The following is a 7,546-nucleotide window of genomic DNA, read 5'->3' as shown; positions in this document are numbered from 1 at the left end:
TGGGATTACAGGCATGTCCACCACGCCCGGCTAATTTTTGTATTTTTAGTAGAGATGGGATTTCACCATGTTGGTCAGGTGGTCTCGAACTCCTGACCTCAGATGATCCACCCACCTCGGCCTTCCAAGGTGCTGGGGTTACAGGCGTAAGCCACTGTGCCCGGCATTTTTTTTAATGGGGTTCAAGTGATCGGAGGTATTCACTCAGAATAAACTCCCGAAAGGAGACAGAACGGGTATTGGTCTAGTCAGGGGCGGGTTGATTTGCTGCACTCTGGCAAAAGCCCCAGTCCTGGGTGCAGCGCTGGGAGGGGAGGTGGGTGGAAAGAGGAGGCCGGCCGCAGGAGGTGCCACACAAGAGCGCCATCCCGGCCCCTGCTACAAGCCTGGGCTGCCCAGAGCACCGAGGAGAATCCCCAGAGTCAACTTCGGCACTAGAAGTGAATTTTTTTTTTTTTTTTTTTGAGACGGAGTTTCGCTCGTTACCCAGGCTGGAGTGCAATGGTGCGATCTCGGCTCACCGCAACCTCCGCCTCCTGGGTTCAGGCAATTCTCTTGCCTCAGCCTCCTGAGTAGCTGGGATTACAGGCACGCGCCACCATGCCCAGTTGATTTTTTGTATTTTTAGTAGAGACGGGGTTTCACCATATTGACGGGGATGGTCTCGATCTCTTGACCTCGTGATCCACCCGCCTCGGCCTCCCAAAGTGCTGGGATTACAGGCTTGAGCCACCGCGCCCGGCCAGAAGTGAATTTTTCCAGCGAAACTTTTATGAGCGAATCGTGGATGCACCTGCAGTTGTAAGAAAGAGTAAAGACCTCACGCACACTTTGCCCAGTTTCCTCTAGTGGCAAAAAAAAAAAAAAAAAAAAAAAGAGAGAGAAAAGACTTTAGCATTTTCCAAAGCTACAGTCCAAACTCACAGCCAGCACTGGCCCTGATACCACCCACTCCCCTGATTCAGGCTTCACCTCGGTGCTCGGACTCACCTGGACGTGTGTTTGGTGTTCATCGCCCTGTCCCCTGTGTCCAGGCCGGTGTCTACCACCAGAGCCGAGGGGCTGAGCCACTCCAACACCACAAGCCCCTTCCTTTGACCTTTTCACAGTCACACACCTCTGTGTGGCATCCCTCTTCTCCACTAAGAAGTGAATTTGAGCAGCCCTGGTCCCCTGGGCTCCAGAGCGACGATTGAAGCACCGTACACCAGCCTGGGTGACAGAGTGAGACCTCACCTCTCTTTTCCTTTATTTTTTATTTTAGGGATAATCACTTTTCTTTTTGGAGACAGAGTCTCGTTCTGTCGCCAGGCTGGAGTGCAATGGCACGATCTCGGCTCACTGCAACCTCTGCCTCCTGAGTTCAAGCAATGAACCCAGCCTCAGCCTCCTGAGTAGCTGAGATTACAGGCACGTGCCACCACACCGGTCTCAGTCTCCTGACCTTGTGATCCACCCGCCTCAGCCTCCCAAAGTGCTTGGATTACAGGTGTGAGCCACCGTGCCTGGCTCTTTTTTTTTTTTAAAAGACAGGGTCTAGCTCTGTCACCCTGGAGGCCTGTGTTTTCTTCTTCTTCTTTTTTTTTTTTTTTTTTTTTTGAGACGGAGTTTCGCCCTTGTTACCCAGGCTGGAGTGCAATGGCGTGATCTCGACTCACCGCAACCTCCGCCTCCTGGGCTCAGGCAATTCTCCTGCCTCAGCCTCCTGAGTAGCTGGGATTACAGGCACGTGCCACCATGCCCAGCTAATGTTTTGCACTTTTAGTAGAGACGGGGTTTCACCATGTTGACCAGGATGGTCTCGATCTCTCGACCTCGTGATCCACCCGCCTCGGCCTCCCAAAGTGCTGGGATTACAGGCTTGAGCCACCGCACCCGGCGCTCTTTTTGTTTTTTTTTTTCCCCCAGACAGAGTCTCACTCTGTCACCCAGGCTGGAGTACAGTGGTGTGATCTCCACTCACTGCAACCTCTACCTCCTGGGTTTAAGCAGTTCTCACACCTCAGCCTCCCAAGTAGCTGGAACTACAGGCGCACACCAACACACCCAGCTAATTTTTGTATTTTTGTAGAGATGAGGTTTCACCATGTTGGCCAGGCTGGTCTCAAACTCCTGACCTCAAATGATCCTCCCCCCTCAGCCTCCCAAAGTGCTGGGATTATAGGCGTGGGCCACCTTGCCCAGCCAGTAGCCTGTGTTTGTTAGTGCCTGAGCCTCCCCTCAAGGGCAGGGGCAGTGCCACGGGTGTCTCCCATTGCAAGCTTGGCTTACGACCTGGCCTGTAGTGTGACGGTTGGAAAAGGGTATTATATAGAGACGGGGTCACCCTGGGTGGGGGTAAAACCATGACCAAATGAGGTGCTGGCTGAGGGGGAGAGACTATGGATAGACGGTGGAGGGAGGAAATTATGAATACCAACTATGGCAGAGTGAAGGATCACCACACACTTTTCCTCCTTTATTCTGTTCATTTTTGCTAATATTAACTAATTTCCTTCTTTCTTTTCCTTACTATTCTACATAAAATATAGGACACGGGGTCAGCATGTAGCGTTGTCCAGGCTGCACAATGCACAACTCTGAGAGGGCACTGTTGGAAAAGTCTATAATGCAAATGATACCTATGCCTCTGGGGGTCCTGGGTGCACTGGGGATAGGTGACTTTATAATCAGCCTCATGGGATTTCTGCCCAGAAGAGGAGTGAACACCACTCACAGCTGGAGAGTGACTGATCAGAACATCAGGTTTTCCCTTCTGGGGAGAGGGTGCGTGTGTGTGTTTGTGTCTGTGTGTGTGGCACAGTTGCATGGTATTAGGTGAAAGCTTTTGCTGCTTTTGATGCCATGGCGTGGAAGACCCGCAAGGTACTGGCTAGTGGAATCAGCTCCTTCGAGCTTCTGTTTAGATGGCTGGTGTCTTAGTCATTCATGCTGCTCTAGCAAAATACCTAGTCTGGGTAATTTACAAAGAACAGAAGTGTATTGCTCACAGTTCTGGAGTCTGAGAAGTCCAAGACCACGGTGCTGGCAGGTTTGGTGTCCGTCAGGGCTGCTCTCTGCTTCCAGGATGGTGCTGTAGCCTTGGGAGGGAATAAACACTGTGTCCTCACATGGAGGAAGGGATGGAAGGGCAAGCAGGGGCTGAACTGAACGCTGTACAAAGCCTCTTTCTTTTTATTTTTTTGAGACAGAATCTTACTCTGTGTCACACCCAGGCTAGAGTGTAGTGGCACAGTCTCAGCTCACTGCAACCTCTGCCTCCCAGGTTCAAGCAATTCTCGTGCCTCAGCCTCCCAAGTAGCTGACATTACAGGCGTGTGCCACCATGCCTGGCTAATTTTTTGTATTTTTAGTAGAGATGGGGTTTCATCATGCTGGCCAGGCTGGTCTTGAAATACTGACTTCACCAGTCTCAGCCTCCCAAAATGCTGGGATTACAGGCGTGAGCCACCATGTCCGGCCTTCAGAGCCTCTTCATAAAGGTCTTAATCCCATTCACGAGGCAGAAGCCCACCTGACCTAATCACCACCCAAAGGACCCACCTCTTAACGCTATTGCATTGGAGTTCAGGTGCAACACATGAATGTTGGGGGTTCATTCAGACCAGAGCAGTTGGAAAGCTAGAAACTATTTCCCAGGTTTCCTCTGGATGTGACTTTCTCTCTGCGAATCAGCGCATTCTTGTGGAACTGGAAAGTGGAAGAAAGATGGGCTCTTGTCTTTCTGCAGCTGCATGGGTATGAAAGTGGGTTCTGCCATCTCAGTGCCTGATTTGTGGCTGTGGGAGTGCGGAGGATCAGGGACTGCGGTGGAGGCATGGCCTTGCCCCAGAAAGCCTTGACCTTCCCTCTCTCTCAGTGATTGTTTCTCTCAAGTCCATGAATCTTTACCAATGATTTTGTGAATTCCTAATTCCTTATGTTAAAATCCCTTTCCGTTTGAAACACCTGAGGTGGATTCTCCCTGCACAGAACCCTGCAGGTACACAGTGCAAAAGGCAGCAATGAACACACAGGTGCGGGTGTGTCTGCCCAGAGGAACACGGGAGGGCAGAGAGGGAGAGCCCTTTGAAGGCTGATATAGGAGAGTCTGACGCCCTGAAACATGTTAAAGGATAAAGAGCAAGGTGTGGAAGAGTGTGTATGGCATGCTATGATTTGTGGGGGATAGAAAGCAGAAAGTGTGGTAGGTTACGGTGGGAGGCCGAGGCGGGCAGATCACCTGAGGTCAGGAGTTCGAGACCAGCCTGGCCAACATGGTGAAACCCCATCTCTACTAAAAAAATACAAAAATTAGCCAGACATGGTGGTGTGTGCCTGATGGCAGTCTGTATTCTCTTGATGGTAGTCTGTATTTCTGTGGGATCAGTGGTGATATCCCCTTTATCATTTTTTTATTGAGTCTATTTGATTCTGGCTAGCGGTCTACTTTGTTGATCTTTTATTTTTACTTTTTTGAGATGGCGTCTCACTCTGTCACCCAGGCTGGAGTGCAGTGGTGCGATTTTGGCTCACTGCAACCTCCGCCTCCCGGGCTCAAGCAGTTCTCTGCCTCAGTCTCCCGAACAGCTGGGATTACAGGTGCCCGCCACAATGCCCACCTAATTTTTGTATTTTTAGTAGAGACAGTGTTTCACCATCTTGGCCACGCTGGTCTTAAACTCCTGACCTCATGATTCACCCGCCTCAGCCTCCCAAAGTGCTGGGATTACAGGAGTGAGCCACCGCACCCGGCTTTGTTGATCTTTTCAAAAAACCAGCCCTGGCTTCATTGAGGGAGTTCTCCCTAACTCATTTTATCAGGCCAGACACTGATACCAAAACCTGGCAGAGACACAACAAAAAAAGAAAATTTCAGGCCAATATCCCTGATGCACATCGATCAGAAAATCCTCAATAAAATACTGGCAAACCAAATCCAGCGGCACATCAAAGAGCTTATCCACCATGATCAAGTCAGCTTCATCCCTGGGATGCAAGGCTGGTTTAACATACGCAGATGAATAAACGCACCCCATCACATAAACAGAACCAAAGACAAAACCCTGTGATTATCTCAATAGATGCAGAAAAGGCCTTTGATAAAATTCAACACCCCGTATGCTAAAAACTCTCAATAAACTAGATATTGATGGAACATATCTCAAAATAGCAAGAGCTATTTATGATAAACCCACAGCCAATATAATACTGAATGTGCAAAAACTGGAAGCATTCCTTTGGAAAACTGCCAGAAGACAAGGATGCCCTCTCTCACCACTCCTATTCAACATAATATTGGAAGTTCTGGCCAGGGCAATCAGGCAAGAGAAAGAAATTAAGGGTATTCAGACAGGACGAGAGGAAGTCAAATTGTCTCCGTTTGCAGATGACATGATTGTATATTTAGAAAACCCCGGCCGGGCGCGGTGGCTCAAGCCTATAATCCCAGCACTTTGGGAGGCCGAGGCGGGTGGATCACGAGGTCAAGAGATCGAGACCATCCTGGTCAATATGGTGAAACCCCGTCTCTACTAAAAATACAAAAAATTAGCTGGGCATGGTAGCACGTGCCTGTAATCCCAGCTACTCAGGAGGCTGAGACAGGAGAATTGCCTGAACCAAGGAGGCAGAGGTTGCGGTGAGCCGAGATCGTGCCATGGCACTCCAGCCTGGGTAACAAGAGCGAAACTCCGTCTCAAAAAAAAAAAAAAAAGAAAACCCCATCGTCTCAGCCCAAAATTTCCTTAAACGGATAAGCAACTTCAGTGAAGTCTCAGGATACAAAATCAGTGTGCAAAAAATCACAAGCATTCCTATACACCAATAACAGACAAACAGCCAAATCATGAGTGACTCCCATTCACAATTGCTACAAAGAATAAAATACCTAGGAATACAACTTACAAGGGATATGAAGGATCTCTTCAAGGAGAGCTACAAACCACCGCTCAGGGATGTAAGAGAGGACACAAACAGATGGAAAAGCATTCCATGCTCATGGATAAGAAGACTCAAAATCGTGAAAACAGCCATACTGCCCAAAGTAATATTAGAGATTCAATGCTATCCCCATCAGGCTCCCAATGACCTTCTTCACAGAATTAGAAACAACTACTTCACATTTCATATGGAACCAAAAAAGAGCCCACATAGCCAAGACAATTCTAAGCAACAGATGCTGGAGAGGATGTGGAGAAATGGGAACACTTTAACACTGTTGGTGGGAGTGCAAATTAGTTCAACCATTGTGGAAGACAGCGTGGTGATTCCTCACAGATCTAGAACTAGAAATACCATTTGACCCAGCAATCCCATGACTGGGTGTATACCCAAAGGATCATAAATCATTCTACTATAAAGACACATGCACATGTGTGTTTATTGTGGCACCGTTAACACTAGCAAAGACTTGGAACCAACCCAAATGCCCATCGATGATAGACTGGATAAAGAAAATGTGGCACATAGACACCATGGAATACTATGCAGCCATAAAAAAGGATGAGTTCATGTCCTTTGCAGGGACATGGACGAAGCTGGAAACCATCATTCTCAGCAAACTAATGCAAGAACAGAAAACCAAACACCACATGTTCTCGCTCCTAAGTGGGAGTTGAACAATGAGAACACATGGACACAGGGAGAGAAGCATCACACACTGGGGCCTGTTACGGGGTGCGGGGCTAGGGGAGGGATAGTATTAGGAGAAGACTTAATGTAGATTTCAGGTTGATGGGTGCAGCAAACCACCATGGCGCGCGTATGCCCATGTAACAAACCTGCACGTTCTGCACAGGTACCCCAGAACTTAAAGGACAATAAAAAATAAATAAATAAAAATAGATCGCCTCCTGCTCCTGGCCTCCTCCTCGGGCTCCCTGGAGTTCTTGCAAGCCAGTCAGGAGGTCTCAGGCTGAGTTTGAGAAAGCTACAGAGGAAGTTAAGCACCGTAAGACCAAGCCAGCAGACGGTGAGGTGCTGTTCCTCTATGGCCACGACAGACAAGCGGCTGCGGGTGACATAAACACAGCACAGCCCGGGTGTCAGACTTCAACGGCAAAGCCAAGTGGAATGCCTGGAATAAGCTGAGACTACCAAGGAAGATATCACGAAAGCTCACGTCAACAGAGTAGAAGAGCTAAAGAAAACACACGGGATTTGGTCGCCAGGCCACGTGCTTATCCTAAACTGAGACAATGCCTTGTGTTTTCTAATACTGTGGATGGTGGGAATTCGGGAAAATAACCAGTTAACCCCGCTACTCAAGGCTGCTCACCATACGGCTCTAACAGGTTAGGGGCTAAAACGATTACTGGCCTTCCTTGGCTAGTTTTTATCTGAGATCGATGAAAAGTGTATTTGTTACTATAAAAACAAATAAATAGGCCGGGCGCGGTGGCTCAAGCCTGTAATCCCAGCACTTTGGGAGGCCGAGGCGGGTGGATCACGAGGTCAAGAGATCGAGACCATCCTGGTCAACATGGTGAAACCCCGTCTCTACTAAAAATACAAAAAATTAGCTGGGCGTGGTGGCACGTGCCTGTAATCCCAGCTACTCGGGAGG

General features: G+C 48.8%; 1 pseudogene; it reads left to right on the top strand.

The window, feature by feature from the left end:
- Positions 1 to 2,844: 2,844 nt before the first annotated feature.
- LOC120366830 (acyl-CoA-binding protein pseudogene) lies at positions 2,845 to 7,174 on the top strand (annotated as a pseudogene).
- Positions 7,175 to 7,546: the final 372 nt, after the last annotated feature.

This window comes from Saimiri boliviensis, chromosome 17 (genome assembly GCF_048565385.1).
Source record: "Saimiri boliviensis isolate mSaiBol1 chromosome 17, mSaiBol1.pri, whole genome shotgun sequence".
NCBI classification, from domain to species: Eukaryota; Metazoa; Chordata; class Mammalia; order Primates; family Cebidae; genus Saimiri; species Saimiri boliviensis.
The sequence above is the reverse complement of the archived record's forward strand: the minus strand, read 5'-3'. Positions and strand labels throughout refer to the sequence as shown.